We start from the raw sequence: 22,243 nt of genomic DNA on the forward strand, positions 1-22,243 counted from the left end.
GGCAGAAAAAAAAAAAAAATGTGAACTGGGAAGGGGTTTCTGTCATATGAAAGCCGTTGCTTTCTACCAATACTGGTAAATTTAGTGCTGGTGGATCCTGTTGTAAACTGGTCCTTCTAAAAAGTTAGGTAATTATGTTCAGTGCATTGCAAAATAAGTAAAAATAAATCATTTTAAAAAATTGAAATAAATCATTTCTGAGCAGTAGCACCAGAGTCGTTTTGGTAAATGGTCAGTTTGAACTTAAGAAGTCAGTTTGAACTTTGTCTAATTGGCTTTCCTTGTAGGAGTTTTATTTGCTTGATACCAACTCTGTACCTTATTCCACACCGGTATTATTTTGAAGTAACTGCGACTTGAATTCATCCTATGGGATGGTGTGATTATCTGGTTTGGGAAAATATTTGTGGCATAGTTTTTAAAGCAACTTTACAAGATGACATTAGTGCCTGTTACAAACTAAACACATTCATCGACAGAAATTCAGTTGTCCAAATGTTTAGTTCTGGGGCAGAATTGTAGCCTGCATTTTTGGTTTCCAGGTTTCCAAACGCTCTTGTGATCATCTGCCATCCCAGAACATTTTGAACAGTAATGGCCAGTGCGTCTTATTGCAAAGGTGCATTACTCAGTATCTTTGAGACCAGCTGCATAGGACGCTGAAGGAGAAAAAACAGCCAACCTGCATGATCCCAGGAAATCTTAAAAACAACAATGAGAAAGACGATAATTTACTTACTGAATGCCCCTCTGTCCTATTCAGCACATTTTGTAGAGTATCTCATTTTCTAAAGCACTTTGACAGGTCACCTTTAATGAAATCAAAGCTTTTAAGGGGGAAAGGACTGATGATATGGCAGCCCAGATATTCTCTCCCCACCAGATGGGCCTGGTGTTCACTGCTTAACTTAGCAGAGTGTTAGCTGCAAGATGCATGAGTTCCAAATGATTCTAAGTGTTCATTTAACATGAGGCTTCCTTTGAGAAAAGGCTGCCAGTGGAGCATAATTGTGCCAAATGTACAGCAGTTTCAGAATGGGGGCTGTAATCCGCTAGGAACTAAATCCTGCTATTACTCTCTTTAGGGAGACTTCTAAAATTCTGCTCTTATTGTGAACAGTAACCTGGAGTAGTTAGAGGTTAAAAAAAAAAAAAACACCGCTGCACATGTGTGGAATCTTTGTTAACGTCACTTGGAGTAGTGCTTTTATCAGTCAGGCTATCCCAAGAGCCGCAAGAGGGAGCACCCCGCACATCATTTCTTTACCTCTAATAAATTAGTCTTTGATGTGTTTCGGTGTCAGTTGGAATGAAGTTGAATCTTGACGGCTACAGAATCATTAACTTCCTCAGTAATTGGAATATTTGAGTGTAGCCACCAAAAGAGAACCCACTTCCCATTTCCATGGTGTCCGTGATCCATGGGATTTAGTTTTATCGCAATTGAGAGACTACACAGACACACATCTTTCATATGGAGATGTGAATTCACGATTCACACGTCTCTGTGTGTGCACGCATGCATGTGTGTGCTGCAGTGTCGAAGTTCACATATCTAAGGAATGAACCCAACGAATATTTCCCAGGAACACAGCCACATTCTGAAACCGTTCAAGCAGGAGGTAAGAAGGGTTCCTTATCCAACTGAACGAACCAGGGGCCTTTAAAAGAAGCCACGCTCAATTACTCACGTTGAAATCGGCCAAGACACCAAAACTCAGGCCTCATTCTTCCAGAAAACACCAGGACTCTGGTTTGAGGTCTCATCCAAAAAACAGATGCCATGGTCAAAAAATAACCTGCATTTCTAGTCTGTTAGGCAACCCAGTGCTGAAGCTGTCATTGTTTAAAAAAAAAAAAAAATGAAGTTGTAGAACTAAAGTGGATCGATGCAATCAGGACTCATTGGTTATTTTATTATTTATTTATTTATTTATTTATTTATTTATTTATTTATTTTGGTGGTACTGGGGTTCCTGGAAGCCCTTCTATCTCCGGGCTATACTCCCAGACCTATCTTATACTTTCTTTTATTTGGAAACAGGGTCTCTTAAACCAGTATGCAACTGGCTTCCAACCTGCGCGAGCCTCCTGTCTCCACTTCCCAAGCGCGGGGATTACAAGCGTGCGCCACCACGCCCGTTTTTTTTTTATTTTTAATAAATAAAGTTTATGCTCCCAATCTCAGACCAGTTCACAATTTCATTCCTCATGCCAGTGACCAACAAATTCGTTATATGTAAATACTGACCGTTTATCATGAAAATTAACCTTGTCTCTGCCTTAAGTAAAAGAGAAATTACAATAATTTTATTCTGTAGGTTTTTACATAATTTGTATTTTTGGATTGTATATTATAAATTTCTGCTGTTAATGGATCTTCCATACACAATTGTATAATTAAAATATTAAGCTGGGCGTGGTAGCGCACGCTTGTAATCCCCACGCTTGGGAGGCTGAGACAGGAGGATCGCGCAGGTTCGAAGCCAGACGCACTGGCTAAAGAGACCCTGTTTCCAAAGAAAAAAAGTATAAAAATAGGTACTGCGAGTGTAGCCCAGAGGTAGAAGGGTTTCCAGGAACCCCAGTACCACCAAAAATATACATATTAATGAATAAAACATATCTAATATTATTAGAATATTATACAATTCAAACACTGATGAATATATCATCCAAGGTTTAGAGTAATACAGATTCAAGATAGTAATACAGAATTATCAGTATTAATAGAGCTAAGCTGCGTGATAGGCATTTTATTATAAATCAAAGAAGATCTTTTTATAATGTCTGCTGGAAGAAGATATTATATGATACTACTTGATTACAATATAAATATAAATCAATATATAAAAATGATATTTCAACAGTTTGAAAGCCTGGAGTGGTGGCACATGCTTTTAATCCCAATACTTGGGAGGCTGAGAGAGGAAGATTGCGATTCGAAGACAGCCTCAACTATTTAGTGAGGTCCTCATCAACTCAGAAACCCTGTTTCAAAATAAAGAATGAAATATAGGACTGGGGGTGTAGCTCAGCGGTTAGAATGCCCTTGGTTTCCATCCCCAGTACTGCAAAAAAAAAAAAAAAAAGTTTCAAAAAAGCAGTACAATGTCAGAGTATGCTTCAAAAAGGATCAATAAATAGAAGATAAATGCATCTTTTAAAAGAAAAAAAAGTCTAAAGCTTTTTAGCAGCTTTAATTATTATAATAAGATTTGGTTTTTATTAACTAAGGAAACACTAAAGCAAAGGTAATTCTGATGTTAGTTAAAAGGAATGATAATGTAATTCAATTTACCAGTGTAATAGTCTTCAGTTTAAGTTTTATGTTTCAAATATCGCATAATTATCTAAGTCTCTCTGCTTGTGCATTGAATTTATTTTCTCATTTGTCTTTACATTCATATAACTGATCCTAAAGTTACTCCTAAATGTACTGCCCCGGCTTTTCTATTTCCGTTTGGACCAGGGGGTCAGAACGCTCCTCACAAGAGGTCAGGGTCATCCTCATTAGCGTGGTCTGTTCCGGGGCTGCTGATTACACCTTCTGTCCTGAGACGCCTAGGCTGCCTGGAAGGAAAGGCAGATGGACCCAGAAAAATCTATCGTAGCCAGAAGTGCCATGACTAATGGCAGGTCAGGACTGTCATTTTCATACACAAAGAGGAGGAGAGGAGCACCCGTCAAACTCTATATTCCTTTTAAATTTCCTCATTGGGGAAAAAAAAATGACCAGGTCAAGAATAAGTCAAAAGGAAGTCAGTATATTTTAATTTAAAAGTAATATTCCTTCAATAATTAAGAGTTTTGTAAAAACCTTTAAATAAATATGATAAATTGTAAAAATGTACGATAAATTGTAGTGGAGTTAGAGTTTTTAACTGAGTCTTTAATGTCATAAAGAAGTTCTTGTAGTTTTAAGTAAATTATGCTCACCGTGTGGAGTGTAAGTTGGGTAGAAAATTTTATACAAATCCAAAAGATGCTTGATGGTGTTATAGACTTGAAGGGGACAATTCCCAGGAAGAACGAGGCATGCAAAAGGAAGAAGAGCAAGGGTTAAGATGAGAATCAAAAAGAGAGAGAGAAGACAGAAGGGTCAGAGAAACAACAAATGGCATCTTCTGATGCCATGGACCCAAGCATGTTTGAAGTTGGCCAGATTTACCCTACAATATTAACAACATGCTACTATGAATCTCGTGTGTGTGTGTGTGTGTGTGTGTGTGTGTGTGTGTGTGTGTGTGTGTTTTAAGAGTCCTACTACTGAACCTGACATTGCTTCAATGAGTAGGTAATTCATTAAAGAAATAAACTATACCATGCTTTAAAGCTTAAATCATGTGTGCCCATGCTTATAGAACGTTTTGAGATTCCAGTGTGTATGTACGCCTTCTAGTGGGAGAAATAGCTTATTTCATTTAATACGCAAAAAAAACATAGTCTTTATTGGTAGGATTCTAATATTAAAGAACATGTTCAATGATGGATTGAAAGCAACATGGAGGCATTTCATATGGTTCATTATATATTTACAAAGTTTTTTAATTGTCTATTTATATGATCAGAGCACTGAACACTTTTACATGGCAGACCCTGCAGACTCTGGAAGTACAAAGGTAACTCAGAGAGCTGCACAACACAGGAAGAAGTAACACCCCATCCCAAGGGTGGAGACTTGCAAGGGATAATCTAGGTGCTAGAACTGGGATGTTAACAAAAGTTTTGATTTGACAGGTAGGGAGATAGATAGGTCTATGGATAGGTGGATGGATGGATGGATGGATGGATGGATGGATGGATGGATGGATGGACAAATAGATGATAGATAGATAGAATAGTGGCCATTTGATGCATAAATGTGTAATATATTGTTGCATTTATTTGTAAGTGTCCCAATAATGACCCCAACCTCCATTTTCAAAATTATTTTAAAATACTTTACTTTGACCCTTAAATCATTTTCAATTATTATAACATTCGTAAAAAAAAGAAAGCCCATGAGAGTATTCTTTTTTTTTTTTTTCTTCTCTTTCTTGACCAGATATACTGAAGATGAGAAAATGGAGACAAACAAGGAATGGAGACAGGGAAGTTTTGGGGTAGTGGGAATATGTGGAAAGTTTCTGGCTTCTACCTTGGGTAGAATTCTGAAAGATATTTGCTGATAGTAGTGATATCCCTTGTCCCTATCAGACATGTCTGGAAATAAACGTTGTCTCCTGTACTAAGGACTAACAGATTTGCTGAAATCACTCTGCAGATCACTTAGCTCAGTCTTCTATATACAGGTATCTGAATTTACAAATAAAATTGCAGGTCTCAATGATGTAGCAGGTCTCTCTGATGCCACTTCACTTTGAAAACATCAGCCAGCATTTTAGTTCAAGCACACAGGTTCCTCCTCCCAGCCTGATGAACCCATCCAGTGTTTTTTTCTCTTTCTATCCCTCCTGCTGCTCAGGTACCAGCAAATCATGACAGTATATGGATGCCTTGCTTCTGAAACTACTGAGCCGGGGCCCCAGATCTGTAACTTTCAAGCTCTGACTGAGCTTACAGAATTGTCATTGTATGTTAAAGCAAACTTCCAGGAAAAGTGTTCCCTGGGGGATTCCTGTAAAATACTGTACTTAGTTCTACTTAAAGAGAAGGTAACCCAAGCAAAAATAACAGACCATTAGAAGCAGAAAGTGGATTCTAGAAATTGCAACAGAGGAAACTCATTCAGACTATAAACTCTGCTATGTTAGTAAGTTTTGTAGAAAAATATGACTGAGTTGATAAAAAAAAAAAACTGAGTTTCAAAAGGAGGTGGCATTAGCATAAGTGCAGCCTGAAGCTTGCCCAATTAGAAGTCTTCTTTAAGAGCAATCAATTGTATAAAACAGTAAGTACAAAAAAATTAATGTATAATGATCTATCATAAGAAATAAAATAAGAAATTAAAAAAAATTAAAGTTGACCAAAAAGACAACATATACCATAAATAAATAGAGTACTAAGGATAAGTGTTTCCCAAGACCTACGTGATAAAAGCTTTGTCTTTTGCCCAGCGTGGTGGCGCACGCTTGTAATCCCCGCACTTGGGAGGCGGAGACAGGAGGATCGCACTGGTTCGAGCCAGCCTCGCTGGCTTAAGAGACCCTGTTTCCAAATTTAAAAATATATATAAAATATGTCTGGGAGTGTAGCCCAGAGGTAGAAGGGCTTCCAAGAACTCCAGTACCACCACCACCACCAAAAAAAAAAAAAAAAAGCTTTGTGTTTTTGGGAGCAGCCTTTGGTGGTCTTAGGAGCTGGTAGATACTCTAGGAGGCAGAGTCTAGAAGAAGGGAGTTAGATCATTGGGGTGTGATCTTGAAGGGAATATTGGTACCCAGTCCCTTCTTCCTCTCTCTTTGCTCTCTGCATGCCAGAGGTGAGCAACTTCCTTCTCTTTCACACCCAAACTTAATCCATCATCAAATCCATGTCCGTTACACTTATTAATTCATCATCTTCCCAACTTATCCATGATTCCTCATGTAAATGAAACCTATAACTAAAACTCAACCTATAAACTAAATCCTTAATAGCTTAAGGATCTTCCTACAACCAATATTTCCATTATAGCCTGGTTTCTCTACAGAAAGAAACGCAATGAAGAGAAGATACGTAGGTAGGTGTGGCGAGCCGCCATTAGAAGATGGCGCCGGCTTCCTGCCTCTGAACTAGAAAATGGCGCCGGCTTCCTGCCTCTGAGCTTGATTGACACATGGCTGTGCAGGAAGCAACTCCATATTTGGAGGCTAAGGTTATGTAACACATGACGTGGTGGTGGCCTGACGAGCATGAGCCAATGAGTGAGTGAGACGTGGCAGGGAGTGATTGGGAGAGTTAATGTTTATAATCCCCTGCGCAAGGCAGATCTTTGCCAGGCCATGCCATTCTGCCATTCCGTTATTACGAGTATCCTGAATAAACGGCTTGCAAGAAGAGCTTCGTGTCATGTCTTAATCGCTGGTCGAGGGACGCGACAGGTAGGTAGGTAGGTAGGTAGGTAGGTAGATAGATAGATAGATAGATAGATAGATAGATAGATAGATATGCATTTATGTTTACATAAATAAAGTGATTTATTATAAACAGTTCATTACGAAATTGGAGACTGAGAAATTAAGACATTGGAGATTAAAAAATCTAATATCTGTAGTTGCTAAACTAGAAGCCCAGTGGAGTGAGAATATAGTTCCAATCATAGTCAAAGGCCTGGAAATCTGGACAGCAGATGGTCTCAGTTCTAGTGGAAGTACAAGAGAGGAGTGAACACGCTAGATGATGATAGTATAGTGCCAATGGTCATAATTTCAGTAATTACATAAATTGTGTATGTGGCCACAATCTTCTTTTGTTATCAGACTCTATCTTCAAAGCCAGTGGTTCAGGATTGAAGGTACAAGTTAGACTTATAGTGTTTTATAGAAATACAGTTTTTTTTCTGTATTTTTATATACCCCTTATAAAATACAACCATTTTTTGATATTCTGGGTATATTATTTATATATGATGTCTCAGAATTATTTTTATAAAAATTATGCTCACCCATTTTTATAAATCAAGTGCAATATTTCCTTTTTTAAAAAGGAACGTTTGAAAGTTATCTCTAAAAACAGTTTGTCTAAAATATTTTATGGGGAGGCTGGAGGCATACCCCAGTGAAGGAGCACTAGCCTGCATGCATGAGAGGTCCTGGGTTCAATGCCCAGCACCACTAAAGTAAATTATTTTTGAAATTTATTATGCTTTACATGTCTTGGAAAAATGGCATTTTTATATTATTTTGAACCCTGATTATCATTAATTCTTATTATTAGTCCTTTTGTGTTTAAGATTTTTTTTGGGGGGGATTGATACTGGGAATGGAACCCAAAGGCTTTCTACCTCCAGGCTATACTCCCAGACCTATTTTATATTTTATTTGGAAACAGGGTCTCATTAAGTTGCTGAGAGCCTCACTAAGTATCTGAGGCTGTCATTGAACCTGTGCTATCCTGTCTCAGCCTCCCAAGCACAGGGAAACCACGCCCCGCTGTTTAAGAATTTTTAGTAATAAAAATAGCTATTTGGTATCTATACTCTACAAATAAGTCTTCGTTTTGATCTTCTGCTTGTCTGATGGTTCTTCACCAGCAGGGCAGTTTCCCTGGAAGGACTTTGTAGCCATCAGCTTCATAGGTGAAGCAAATCCTCGTTTCGTAAAAGTTGGTGTCAAGTCTGATTAACTGAGCACCGATCTTCACTATAACACTGTGGGCAGAGCCTGGGGTGCATGATCTGATTTTTCAATTATAGTTTGATAGAAATGAGGCTCTCAACATTTTCGTCTTCAGCAAAAAAAGAAAAGAAAAGAAAATATCTCATCTAAAAGACTGACCGCCTAATTTAGAGGAAAGAATATTTTCTTACTATTTCAGGTTCAGTGTATATGAGACTGGGGACCATAAATCTCAAGGCATGGTGGAGAAAGGGAGAGTGCGTGGGCTGCGCTCACATCATGGAGGCTGGAAGCAGAGGAGTGAGGAGGGGGAGGAAAAACCATGTATAATCCCCAAGGCTGCACCTCCAGGTATCCACCCTCTATCCCAGGCCACACCCCAGATGATTGAAAGAATGGACTCTTGGATACAGTTTCTGATGATACTATTCACACAACTTTCTGACTGGTTTTAGTAAAAAATAAAACAGCTTCCTTTCCTTAGACTTCTACCCCTATATCAAATGAAACATGCAATTTAATAGCTTTTGCTTTTTGCATCCAAAATGGAACATTTTGAAATAATATCTGATTTCCATTTTCCCATCCAGAAGTTCCTGTCGCCTGATTTTTCATGTGATATCAGTTATTTACAGAGCTTCGGTCAGAATCTGTCCTCATTTCTACCAAAGTATAATTAAAAACTTAGATCATGCACCCCAGGCTCTGCCCACAGTGTCATAGTGAAGAACAGTGCTCAGTTAATCAGACTTGAGAGCAACTTTTATGAAACTAGGATTGGATTCACCTATGAAGCTAATGGCAACAAAGTCCTTCGAGAGAAACTGCCCTGGTATCTGGAAATAGAGTCCTAGCCTTGCTGGAGATAAGAAAGGTCACTTTCTGGCTGATTTTGAAAACTACAGATGTTCTGGGACTTAAGAGAAAAGGTTCATCTGGTTGTACATGTATTACAGGTAAAATCTATTACAGAGGATTTTTTTCTGCCTTCAGGATTGCAAATAATAGAGGCTTTTAAAATCAGTATCCTATCTGAGATTCCTCAGGACAACTTTCATACAGAAGTTAATTTTGTGACTATTCGATGGCTCTGGATTTTATTCTTGCAAATAATCAGGCCAGATCTAATGAGGCCATTCTTATCTTGTGACCAGAATTTTTAGGTTTTTTTTAGTTTTTTTTTTAAGTTTAGTAAGATTACAATGGTGGAAAAATTATGTAAGACTTTGAAATGCGGAAAAGAGACTACTATATATCTTGTCAATGAACACCATTGCTCTGGGAATTAACCGATCACAAGGGAGTGTGCACCTTATTTTGTATTTGACTAGGCTATTTTTCAATGTAGAAATAAATGGCTAACTTGTAAAAAAAAAAAGCCTAATAGGATGGCAAATAATTTGTCTATAAATATGCAAACTGTCTGGTGGAATGCATTTGACCGGTGCTGTATCATCACTTAAATGGAAGAGGCCAGTAAACACCATGTCCCCAAATGCTCCGTTTCTGTTCCCCAAAACCTACTGAATTTAAGGAAACAGGGAAAGCAAGCCTGGGAAGAAAGTTCAGATGGTATATTTTTGGAAAGTGGGGTAGTATGGGATATTGAATCCAGGGACATTCTAACACTGAGCTATACCCCAAGCCCTATTTTATTTATTTTTTTAATTTATTTTATTTTATTTTTATGTGGATCATAGTGGAAAAGGCATACATTCAAACAGTGCATGGTGCCCTCCCCCACTTCTTCTCCTCCTCTCCCCCAACAATGAGTGTCCAGGTTGACCATGCTACATTCACATTTATACACATATTCAAATGTAGCTCCTCCATTAATCAACCTCAGCCTTCTTCCTCTCCTACCCTTCAATTCTAGCCTTGCTGTGGTTTTTCCTCTATTATCTGGAGTCCCTCTGGTATCCCTAATGCTTTCTAGTTTGGGCATATTGGAGAAAACACATGGCCCTTCTCTTTCTGTCCTTGTCTAATCTCACTTAACATAATGTTCTCCAAGTCTTTTTATCTTCTTGTGAATGGCGTGATTTTGTTCTTCTTTATTGCTGAGTAGAATTCCATTGTGTGTATTTCCCATAATTTTGCAATCCATTCATCTGTTGATGGATGGTGACCTAGGTTGGTTCCATATTTTGGCTATTACAAATTGTGCAGCTATGAACGTGGGTATGCATATGTTACTGTAATTCTCTGATTTCAACCCCTTTGGAAAGATACCCAGCTGGATCATTTGGTGAATCTATTCCCACTTGGATGGCATCAAAATAAAAAGTTTCTGCTCATCAAAGGAAACCATCAAGAACCTAAAGAGAAAGCCTAGAGAATGGGAGATCTTTACCAGCCACCATTCTGACAGAAGGCTAATGTCCAGAATATACAAAGAGCTCAAAAGACTCTACACTAGCAAAACAAGTAACCCAATCAAGAAATGGGCAACTGAATTGAACAGATACTTCTCAAAAGAAGAGATACAAATGGTCAATAGATACATGAAAAGAAGTTCAGCATCATTAACCATCAGGGAGATGAAAATCAAAACTACGCTGAGATTCCATCTAACCCCAATCAGAGTGGCAAGCATAAAGAAATCAAATAACAACAAATAGTGGTGATGATGTAGTGAAAAAGGAACTCTTTTACACTGTTGGTGGGAGTGCAAACTAGTTCAGCCATAATGGAGATCAGTGTGGAGATTCCTTAGAAAACTGGGAATTGTTCCACCATATTTTTTTTAATTTTAAAACCATGTCTCCCTATGTTAGCATGCATTGACCTTGAATCTGCAATCCTCCAGTCTCAAGTCCTGGGCTTACAGGCATGCACTACCATGCCCGGCTCCAGATATGTATTACCGTAAGGGTCACTAGCTTTCTCTTATCAAGACTGGGCAAGTTAGTGTAATCTACTGCAGATATGCCAGGACAGTTAGCTCATCACACATGAGAACTAAGCAAGCTGGTGCAGATAACGTCATTACATCTGCAGCGTGACACGTAGAACCCCTCTTTGGGTGGGGATGACGAACAGAACAGTGGGCACTGTGAGGAAGTGTCCAGCTGGTTACCACTGGACACTGTGAGGGACAGGAGACCTTAGGGAGAGAAGTGGTGTCAGCCTGCTGCCCCTCCTCTTCTTGCAGCAGTCACTAATCCTTTCCAAGCTTCCCCAATCAATTCTGTCTCCCGACTGTCTCCTGGCACTGTCTTTGGCCTGTCTGTAACCTGCCCCACTGTCCTATAGCCATGACACGTGCTTATTGAGCAGTTTTCCCAGCTTTGCACCCATTTGTAAATTTACTTCCGTGTTCTTCCCCAACGGTACCTGTTTTTCTTTGAACATGAGTTTTCTTTGAACTCGTTGTTTCTTGATTTATTGATGAGTTAATTTTGACACAGTAATGTTCTATTTTATGAAAGTCATGATTTCACTACTTAGTTTTAAAAAGTATCTTAACATTTCCTACTTAATAAAGAAGATTCAGTCTGTATTTGGAAACTGAAAACAGTAAACAATCTGTTGCTAGAAGCACGATAGCTAGAAAGAAAACATTTGGGTTAAGAAAGCTAACTTCATGATAGTCTCAGGATTTTGGAATTATTACTTTCTCTGTTTATAAGAGTATCAGGTTTTCATAATTCTGAGGGCTCATCGCCATAACATGAGAACAGGGAAGGCTAGCAAAACAATATGATAGTCGGAACACAGATTTAAATAAAAATCACCAAGACTTAAGAATTTGAGGAAAGAAAATATTTTCTAAGTGGTTAATAAACAATACAGTAGAAAATATGCTTATTGATAGAAAAACAGATATTCGACAGAATAAAAGGTCTATGCTTAAACTGACGCCATAAAGGCACACTCTTAGCCACAAATGTTCATGAGAGCATAAGTATGTCTTTTATTTTTGCATAAATCTATGCTATATCTTCTTGGTCTAGAAGAAGATGAAGTATACTAGTCCTAGAGGTTATCAGTGATTTCAAGGACAGCGTGGACCATTGCACAGAAGCAATAAAGAGCCTAATAGAGAGTTTGAGCCCATATATTGGCAGGTCCTTTGGGATCGAAGGACAATTGGACTCAATTTCACTGTTTCCAAAGTCTTGATATAGGCTTGTTCATTTTGTCTTTTAGGGTCAGAGGCTGGAAATGCTACTAGCAAAAATTTGCACATATGCATTTTATTTAACTGATGAACTTCAATAATGTAGCCACCCAAACTGACCCACCTTTGCTATTTACTAATGCATTGCTATAAAAAAAAAACACAGATAAATGCGCCACTTTATTACTAACCACTGTCTCAACTCTCTGCTCCCTCTGCACTGACCCTCTGAATTAAGTATAATCATTACTTATGGGCAGAGCTGGGGTTAGGGTAACCAAGGAGATGAAAATTTTGTTCCTCCCCAAGAAGAGATGAGAAAGAGATGAAGCCAAAATGTAGAAGAGCAAGTACTTTTCACTTTTGTTTGTTGATTGATTGGTTGGTTGGTTGATTTTGGTACTGAGGATTGAACCCAGGGCATTCTATCTCCAAGCTACACCCTCAACTCTATTTTTTTTTTTTTTAATTTTGAAACAGGGTGTCACTAAGTTGCAGAGGGCCTCACTAAGAAGCTGGAGCTGGTTGTGAACTTATGATCCTCCTGTCTCAGCCTCCCAAGTACTGGTTTTATAGGAGCATGTGCCACCACGCCCCACTAAAAGCAAGTTACTTGGAATGATCCCATGAGGGACAATTATACTGTGAAGTCAGGGGTTCTAAGTGAAGAAACACAGTTTTCTTCTAAAGCAGATAGTCAAGAAAGCTCAGCTGGTAACATTTAAATTGCATGGATGAAATTATTGAACGTGAGAAAACACAAGAGCCTAATTAACACAGAGTAAGGTCCATATTACAGATATTTCTTCAGGTCATTTGCTAAAGATCCCAGGGGAAAAAGAATCAGTGCTAACGAGACGTGTTGAGTATTTTCAACTTTCCCAGGACTGAAAGACCTTCTTTGAAAAGTACTTTTCAGGACTATGGGATGTGGCTAATGAGCCAGAGGGATTTTTAATCAGGTCCCCTTGTCTTTTAGTTAAATTTAGCACAATTTACATATAAAGACAGGTAAGAAACTAGTCATCTAGAGGAAGAGGACACTCAGTGTTGATGGTTGGAAACCTGTTTTAGTACCATGGTAGAAAGTTTTTAACAGGCCTTAAGAGACTGTTTTCTAGAAATGAAGACATCAAGAAGGGGTAAAGTAGAAAATTAAAATCATCTGCTGAGTCTCTGGGACCAAGTGAGTAACTCTCTGTAAAATTACAATTTCAAAAAAAAAAAAAAAAGTGTAGTGATAGGCCAATAACCACAGCATGCAGTTCATATAAAGTAGTGTGTATCATGTGTAATTTTATTTATTTATTTATTTATTTATTTATTTATTTATTGCGGTAGTAGGCATAGAACCCAAAGGCATTCTACCTCTGAGCTACACTCCCAGCTCGCTCGCTTGCTTTCTTTCTTTCTTTCTTTCTTTCTTTCTTTCTTTCTTTCTTTCTTTCTTTCTTTCTTCCTTCCTTTCTTTCTTTCCTTTTTTCCCTTCTTCTTCTCCTCCTCCTCCTCCTCCTCTTCCTCCTCCTCCTCCTTCTTTCTTTCTCTTCTTTCTTTCTTTCTTTTTTTCTTTCTTTCTCCTTCCTTCCTTCCTCCCTCCCTCCCTCCCTCCCTTCCTTCCTTCCTTCCTTTGCAGTACTGGGGATGGAACCCGGGGCATTCTACCTCCAAGCTACACCCCCATCCTATTTTTTAGTCTTTTTATTTTTTTCAAACAGGGTCTCATTGAGTTGCAAATGGCCTCACTAAGTAGCTGAGGCTGTACTCCAACTGCAATCGTCCTGTCTCAGCCTCCTATGTACTGAAATTACATGCTTTCACCACCATGTCTGGCTTTGTGTATAATTTTTTTAGAAGTTTTAATACAGATTTGCTACAGAATAAATTGTCAGGATGTCATTAAAGGTTTTGGATTTTTTCTATATATCCCACAATTCAATTTTCAATAATGAGCACCATCACATAAAAAACAATTTGTAAAATAAGACAATGCTGGTTCCCCTGAATAACTCAGAACATATTGTGTTTTAAAACTTTAGCTTTTTGTGGAGTTTTTTAAAAATAGGGAATTCTACAACAGTTTTCTGCTTTGTCAGCATCCAGACATTCAAAATAAGATGACTTTGTGCCTTAACAATAATTTCATTAAAACAGGACAAAATTAACAGCATTAATTATAGTTCTGCAAGTGAAGGCGACATAATTTTATGAAAACGCACGACAGTGTCTTTATTTTTCTCACTCTCTCTTTGTTTTTTGTTTGTGTGGTTTTGTTTTTGTGATGCCCAGGATACTCTACCTCTGAGCCATACCCCAGTCCTATTTAAATTTTTTATTTTGAAACAGTCTCCCCAAGTTGCTGAGGGTCTCACTAAACTGCTGATGCTGACCTCATACCTGTGAACCTCCCATCTCAGCCTCCCTGGGATTATAGTTGTGTGCCACCGCACCTGGCTCTCTTTTTGTTTTTCGAGGAGCCAAAGATTCATCAGGAAATTTCACTAATTTGAGAATCTCCAACCTTGACACATTCCAAATTTTGCAGTGTTAGTGTTAAGTGGTCTGTTTTCTCAAAAGGACAAATGTGTTGCCTCCCTGAGCAGACAGGGAGAGGGAATAAAACACACAGACACAAGCTCACCTGTACATCATCTACCAACAAGGTAAGTTGAGATAATAAAATCTAATTTTAAAATGCAACATGAAGCTGGGTGTGAGGCTGAGACAGGAGGATCGCAGGTTCAAGGACAGACTCATCGAATATTGAGAGTCTCATCAACCTAGGAAAACATTGTTTCAAAATAAAAATAAAATGGAGCTGGGGGTATAGTTTGGAGGTAGAATGCCCCTGAGTTCAACCTCTAGTCACACACACACACACACACACACACACACACACACTCACACACACACACACATGCACACACGCACACACAGTAAATAAAATTCAATGTGCTTCTCCGGGGGGTTCCTATTCACTTCTAACATCTGACATGTAAATTTTTAATCAAAAAAATCTGAAACATCTTGTTAAGATCTGATGTATATATGGAACCCACATTTTCAGCAGGGAGCAGGGAAGGTTATTTTGAACTGCTTGGATCCTAAGTACCGAAGTCTCCATCTGAGTGGGTCTGAGGGTATGAGGGTCTGAGGACGGCGTGTGGTTGCAGGTGTCTGGAAGGTGGGTCGTAAAGAGAATTGGAAATGAGGAAAGGTCAAGGGACTACAATGAGGGAGCCCAGGATAAACTCATGAGCACTAAAACTTTTCTTCCTCGAAAAGAAGATGGTACAACACCAATGCTGACAGAACCATACACAGATGAAAAAAATGTAAAATTGATTTAAAAAAATAAGTGATATTCTAGTCAAAATGAGAATGAAAAACCCAATATTTTAGCAGAGGAGCTAGGTCTGCAGTCATGCTTGTCTCTGCTAAAACCAATGGTTTTAAGGTAAATGTAAAAGTAAAAAAAAAAAAAAGAAAGAAAGAAAAGGGGCCAGAAGTAGCCAGATGTATACACCTATAATCCCAGTACCTGGGAGGCTGAAGCAGGACGATTGTGGCAGGTCTGAGGTTAGCCTCAATAATTTAACAAGACCTTTCGTTTTTTGAGGGGAGATGGTACTGGAGATGGAAGCCGGGGCATCCTACCTCTGAGCTACACCCCCTGTCCTATCTTTTATTCTTTATTTTGAAACAGGGTCTCACTGAGTGGCAAAGGGCCTAAGTAACTGAGGCTGTCTGCAACCTGCAGTCCTCCTGTCTCTGCCTCTCAAATGCTGGGATTACAAGTGTCCACTACCACGCCCGGCTTCAAGACCATGTTTTAAAATTAAAAAAAAATTTAGCCGGGCATGGTGGCAGCACGCTTGTAATCCCCGCGCTTGGGAGGCAGAGACAGGAGGATCACGCAGGCTTAAGAGACCCTGTTTCCAAAAATTAAAAAATAGGCCTGGGAGTGTATCCCGGAGGTAGACGGGTTTCCAGGAACCCTAGTACCACTGTAAAAGAAAAAAAAAATTTTTTTTGAAAAAATTTAAAGGGTTAGGGGTATAGTTCAGAAGTAAAACAAATCTGGGTTCAAATCTCAGTACCAAAACTAAATAAATAAATAAATAAATAAATAAGGCTGAAACAGGGTAGAAATCATAGAACCAGTTTTCCCACATTTAGCCTGGTATCAAGACTGTTGTGTGAAGGAGAGAACAGAAAGAACAACTACCTAAAGGTAATGAACTGAGCACACACATTTTTTTCAGCACAGGATTTAAGATCTTTAAAAATAAATACAGAGCCGGGCGTGGTCCTGCATGCTTGTAATCCCAGCATTCGGGAGGCTGAGACCTGAGGATCGTGGTTCGTGGACAGCCTCAGCTACTTAGTGAGGCCCTCTGCAACTCAGTGAGACCCGGTTTCAAAATAAAGAATAAAAAATAGGGCAGGGGGTGTAGCTCGGAGGTAGAATGTAGAATGCCCCTGAGTTTCATCCCCAAACCCTAAAATAAATAAATAAATAAATAAATAAATAAATAAATAAATAAATACAGGACACAGGGGTAGTGAGGATTCAAATAAATTTTGAGCAAAAATTCTAAAAGATAACAGAAATAAGATAGTTTAGAAACTCTCTGTACTATACAGCTGGTGGCTGCTTAAAAAATCCTCAACCAAACAATGAACCAGCCATGGGGGAAAATCAGAGAGTTCATTAGTAATCATTACTGGAATTCAGATTAGCCAACCTGCTTGAGTCTGTCATTCTATAGATGTGGTCCATAAAGAATTGTTAGAGAGAAGGTGGGGTGGAAATAGGCAAATAAGTAAAAGTATTTTTATTGTCAAATAAGTGAATCTCGAAGTTGAATTAGCCTCCATACGACATATACTAAAAAAGAAATTGAAAAATCTTGAATGTTGGGGCCCCCATTGTAAAGTCAAAATATGTTTGTTCTTTTTTTTTGGTTTTATTTATTTATTTATTTATTTTTATTAATTTATTTTTTAAATTGGTGCATTGTAGTCATATATCAATCACATTGGAGTACAAGACTTGAGAGGATATACAAGCACACATCATCCAATTAGCCCTCCTCCAGCCCCCATCCCATTCCCTCCCCCTCCCTCCATCGCACGCTTCTTTGGTGATTTACTTTGATACATTTGTTTATGTACCTCCTGCGTTTTAAAGAGGCTCCATCCTCCAGTATTACATACCCTCTGATTGGTCACATTAGTTGCTTCACTATAGGGCCCTTTCTATAGCTCAACCTCTTCCTGTTGCCCTTTTCCTCCTAGTTATTGCTGATTAAGAGAAGCATCTGATTTATATTTTCTGCGATATTTCTCTGTGCATGCTGCGTTGCAAGTACCGATCCCACTCTTGATGGTCCCAGTAGTGACCTGGCTACTCAGTGGACTGATCCAGACCTCGCTGGCTCAAGCAGCGGCCTTGCCTCATGGGAGGCCCCAGGTCTAGTCTCGCTGGCCCCTGCACCGGTCTAACCCCTAAGCTGGCTTCGGTCCTGGCCTTGGAGGCCACAGGAGTGGCCTTGCCTCACGGCAGGCTCCAATGCCGGCCTTGCTGGCCCCAGCATCGGCCTCACCCCTCGGCAGGCTCCAATCCCGGGCTCGGAGGCCTCAGTACCAGCCTTGCCTCATGGCAGGCTCCAGTGCCGGCCTCGCTGGCCCCAGCACCAGCCTAACCCCTCGGCAGGTTGCGTTCCCGGGATAGGAGGCCCCAGCACTGGCCATGTCTCACGGCAGGCTCTGATGCCGGCCTTGCTGGCCCCAGCACCGGTCTAGCCCTTCGGCAGATTGTTATCCTGGCCTCGGAAGCCCCAGTACCGGCCTTGCCTCACGGCAGGCTCCGATGCCGGCCTTGCTGGCCCCAGCATCGGCCTCACCCCTCGGCAGGTTCCAATCCCGGACTAGGAGGCCCCAGCACCAGCCTTGCCTCATGGCAGGCTCCGGTGCCGACCTCGCTGACCCAGCACCGGCCTAACCCCTCGGCTGGCTCCGATACTGGCCTCGGAGGTCCCAGCACCGGCCATGCCTCACAGCAGGCTCTGATGCTGGCCTCACTGGCTCCAGCACCGGCCTAACCCCTCAGCAGGCTCTTATCCTGGCCTAAGAGGCCCCAGCACTGGTCATGCCTCACAGCAGGCTCCGATGCCGGCCTCGCTGGCCCCAGCACCTTCCTAACCCCTCGGCAGGCTCTTATCCTGGCCTCGGAGGCCCCAGTACCGGCCTTGCCTCACGGCAGGCTCCGATGCCGGCCTCACTGGCCCCAGCACCAGCCTAACCCCTCGGAAGGCTCTTATCCTGGCCTCGAGGCCCCAGTACCGTCCTTGCCTCAAGGCAGGCTCTGATGCCAGCCTCACTGGCCCCAGCACCGGCCTAACCCCTTGGCAGGCTCCAATCCTGGCCTAGGAGGCCCCAGCACTGGTCATGCCTCAAAGCAGGCTCTGATGCCGGCCTTGCTGGCCCCAGCACCGGCCTAACCCCTCGGCAGGCTCTTATCCTGGCCTCGGAGGCCCCAGTACCGGCCTTGCCTCACGGCAGGCTCCGATGCCGGCCTCGCTGGCCCCAGCACCGGCCTAACCCCTCAGCAGGCTCTTATCCTGGCCTCGGAGGCCCCAGTACCGGCCTTGCCTCACGGCAGGCTCCGATGCCGGCCTCGCTGGCCCCAGCACCGGCCTAACCCCTCAGCAGGCTCTTATCCTGGCCTCGGAGGCCCCAGTACCGGCCTTGCCTCAAGGCAGGCTCTGATGCCGGCCTCGCTGACCCCAGCACCGGCCTAACACCTCAGCAAGTTCCGGACCTGACCTCGGAGGCCCTAGCACAAGCCTTGCCTCATGGCAGGCTCCAATGCCAGCCTCGCTGGCCCCAGCATTGGTCTAACCCCTCTGCATGTTCCAATCTCGGCCACGGAGGCCTCAGTAGTGGCCTTGCCTCACAGCAAGCTCCGATGTCGGCCACTGGCTCCGGCGCCCGCCTAACCCCTCAGTAGGTTCCGATCACTGTCTCTGTGGTTATTATTTCAAAGGATCCAGGTGTAATGTATCAGATCTCTGCCTCCGCTGAGTATTGGCCACTGGCATTGCCACTGCCTCCACCATTTCAAATCCTTCCCAGGCTCTTTTTCCACTCTGAATGTTGTCCAGTGTTCCTAAGCATGCGTGATGGTAGCATTCGACATTTGGTGTAATTTCTCCAAAAAAATAAAGTTGGTAAGATCCGGTTTCTGCTTCTCCTGAATACAAGTCTCCACCACCATCGCGGAGAACTCTTTCAACACCGCATTTCTCCTTGGTCTCCGCTAAACTCTCTCCTTATATGTGATGTCTGAGATTCTTAACAATATAGAGAAATAGCAGTCCTCTTTCACGGCGAATTTTTCCATAAGTTCCAGTGCATTTAGATAAGTTTTGTCTGCATCTCCAGTGTCCTGGCATCCATAACGGCTTTCTTATCTCCTCTCCGATATTTTTCTTTATCTTTTTCTGTTCTGGGCCCGGTTTCTCCAGGGGTCTGGCGTGCTACTCGTAGTTCGGCCCGGGGCCCAGAGTCCCGAGAGTCCCGCGACCCGGGCCCCAGCTGACGTGCCCCGCGAGACCCCCGCCCAGAACCCAGCGTCTTACTGGGCCTGGTTTCTCCGGGGGTCTGGCGTGCTATGCGCAGTTCGGCCCGGGGCCCAGAGTCCCTCGACCAGGGCCCCAGCTGGCGTGCCCCGCGACCCCCGCCCAGAACCCAGCATCTTACTGGGCCTGGTTTCTCCAGTGGTCTGGCGTGCTACTTGCAGTTCGCCTGGGGCCCAGAGTCCCGAGAGTCCCGCGACCCGGGCCCCAGCTGACGTGCCCCGCGCGAGACCCCCGCCCAGAACCCAGCGTCTTACTGGGCCTGGTTTCTCCAGGGGTCTGGCGTGCTACTCGCAGTTCGGCCCGGGGCCCAGAGTCCCGCGACCAGGGCCCCAGCTGGCGTGCCCCGCGACCCCCGCCCAGAACCCAGCGTCTTACTGGGCCTGGTTTCTCCAGGGGTCTGGCGTGCTACTCGCAGTTCGGCCTGGGGCCCAGAGTCCCGCGACCAGGGCCCCAGCTGGCGTGCCCCGCGACCCCCGCCCAGAACCCAGCATCTTACTGGGCCTGGTTTCTCCAGGGGTCTGGCGTGCTACTCGCAGTTCGCCCGGGGCCCAGAGTCCCGCGACCCGGGCCCCAGCTGGCATGCCCCGCGCCAAAATATGTTTGTTCTTATAAGCCCAAAAATTGACTCTGCAGGAAAAAATGTGTTTATACTTTCCAAGTACAATACCAGCCACCAGCATTAACTTGCGGTAACATGATGTCTATTCTTCCATGACTAATCTACAATCACTTAAAAACAAACTTATATACATCCCTCCTGAAGAGTTTTTTAATATAGTAAATGAAAATTGAATCATCCTACACCACACTTTTCTGTAATTTCCAAAATTTTAGCATAATCTGTATATCTCTTTAGATCCATCCACAGGGCTGTAAGGAAAATGTCCATTCTGCCTAAAATAGCCTTGCCTATTATTTTTTCTAAGGCTCTCTTTCTGTTTCTCCAGGTCCCAGTTGATCTCCCCACCTATGATTTTAATCATATCATTCTGTTTTATGTTATTCTTACTACACAATCACTCTGCGAAATTATCTAGTGTCGTTTGTTTATTTATTTCTCACCTTCATTACAATGTAAGAGTCGTGCATGATACATTTGCTTTCCACACTTGTTTTAATATCAACACTTAAAACAGGACATGAGCATTGTAGGTATATGTTAAATGTTTGTTGAATGAATAATGAATAAGCTCATTCCTGTTTTTATAATTGCATTGCATTTCACAGCATGAATGTACCTTAATTTATTCAACTTGTCTCCTATTAATTGACAATATAGTTTGCTGATTTATTTTTACCACTTATATAATGCTGTCATAAATGTTTCTCTACATATTTTCTTATGTATTTGAGGTTTTATTTCTACTTGACGAATTCCCTGAACTCTGAGTCTACTTGGTTATAGGATTTATATGTGTATGCATGTTTATGTGGATATATGAATGCATATATATCTATGTAAACATGTCTGTAGGTATGCATGTGTGTATATATGTATATATACATATTTCATTTTAATAGATACCACCACATCTGTTTCAAAGGGGTCATAGCTTCTCCAGTGCTTTTACAGTGCTTGTACATTCTCATTTTTCAACATCTCACTGACACTGTGCATTAGATATTAAATACACATGCATATTTTTTTCCAGCCTCGTGGGTCAAAAAAACTATTGGTTACATTTCCATTTTCTAACATCTAAACACGTAAACCAGTTTATATATTAATATCCATTTATTAGCAGCATTTTCTCTTTTGTGAATTGCTGGTCTTTATCAATTTTTTGTTTTTGTTTTGTATTTTTATGTTTACGGGGTTGCTTATATAAGTTTTACCAGTTTATTTATTGTTGCTGCATAGATTCAAAGTATTTCCTGTCAGTCTCAGATGTTATTTGTGGTATGTGTTTCCAAGCATAAAGTTTAAATTTTCTTTTAATCAAATTTATTCATCTTTTTCTGTTATGTTTCCTGTATCACTTCTGAAAAACTCCCCCCACTATATAGTTATACAATTATTCTCCCGTTTTGCTAACATTGTGCGTATTTTACAGTTATATTTTAATCCACATGGAGTTTAGCTTTATAAATGACATAACAAAATCACTTAGCCAATCTGTATACATATGGATAGCTAATTATGCCAAGTGTATTTGGCAAAAAAAAATGGAATGGAAGCCCATCTTTATTATGCATTAAGTTCCCATTTATGCATC

This window comes from Muscardinus avellanarius (genome assembly GCF_963383645.1).
Source record: "Muscardinus avellanarius genome assembly, chromosome: 5".
Lineage (NCBI taxonomy): Eukaryota > Metazoa > Chordata > Mammalia > Rodentia > Gliridae > Muscardinus > Muscardinus avellanarius.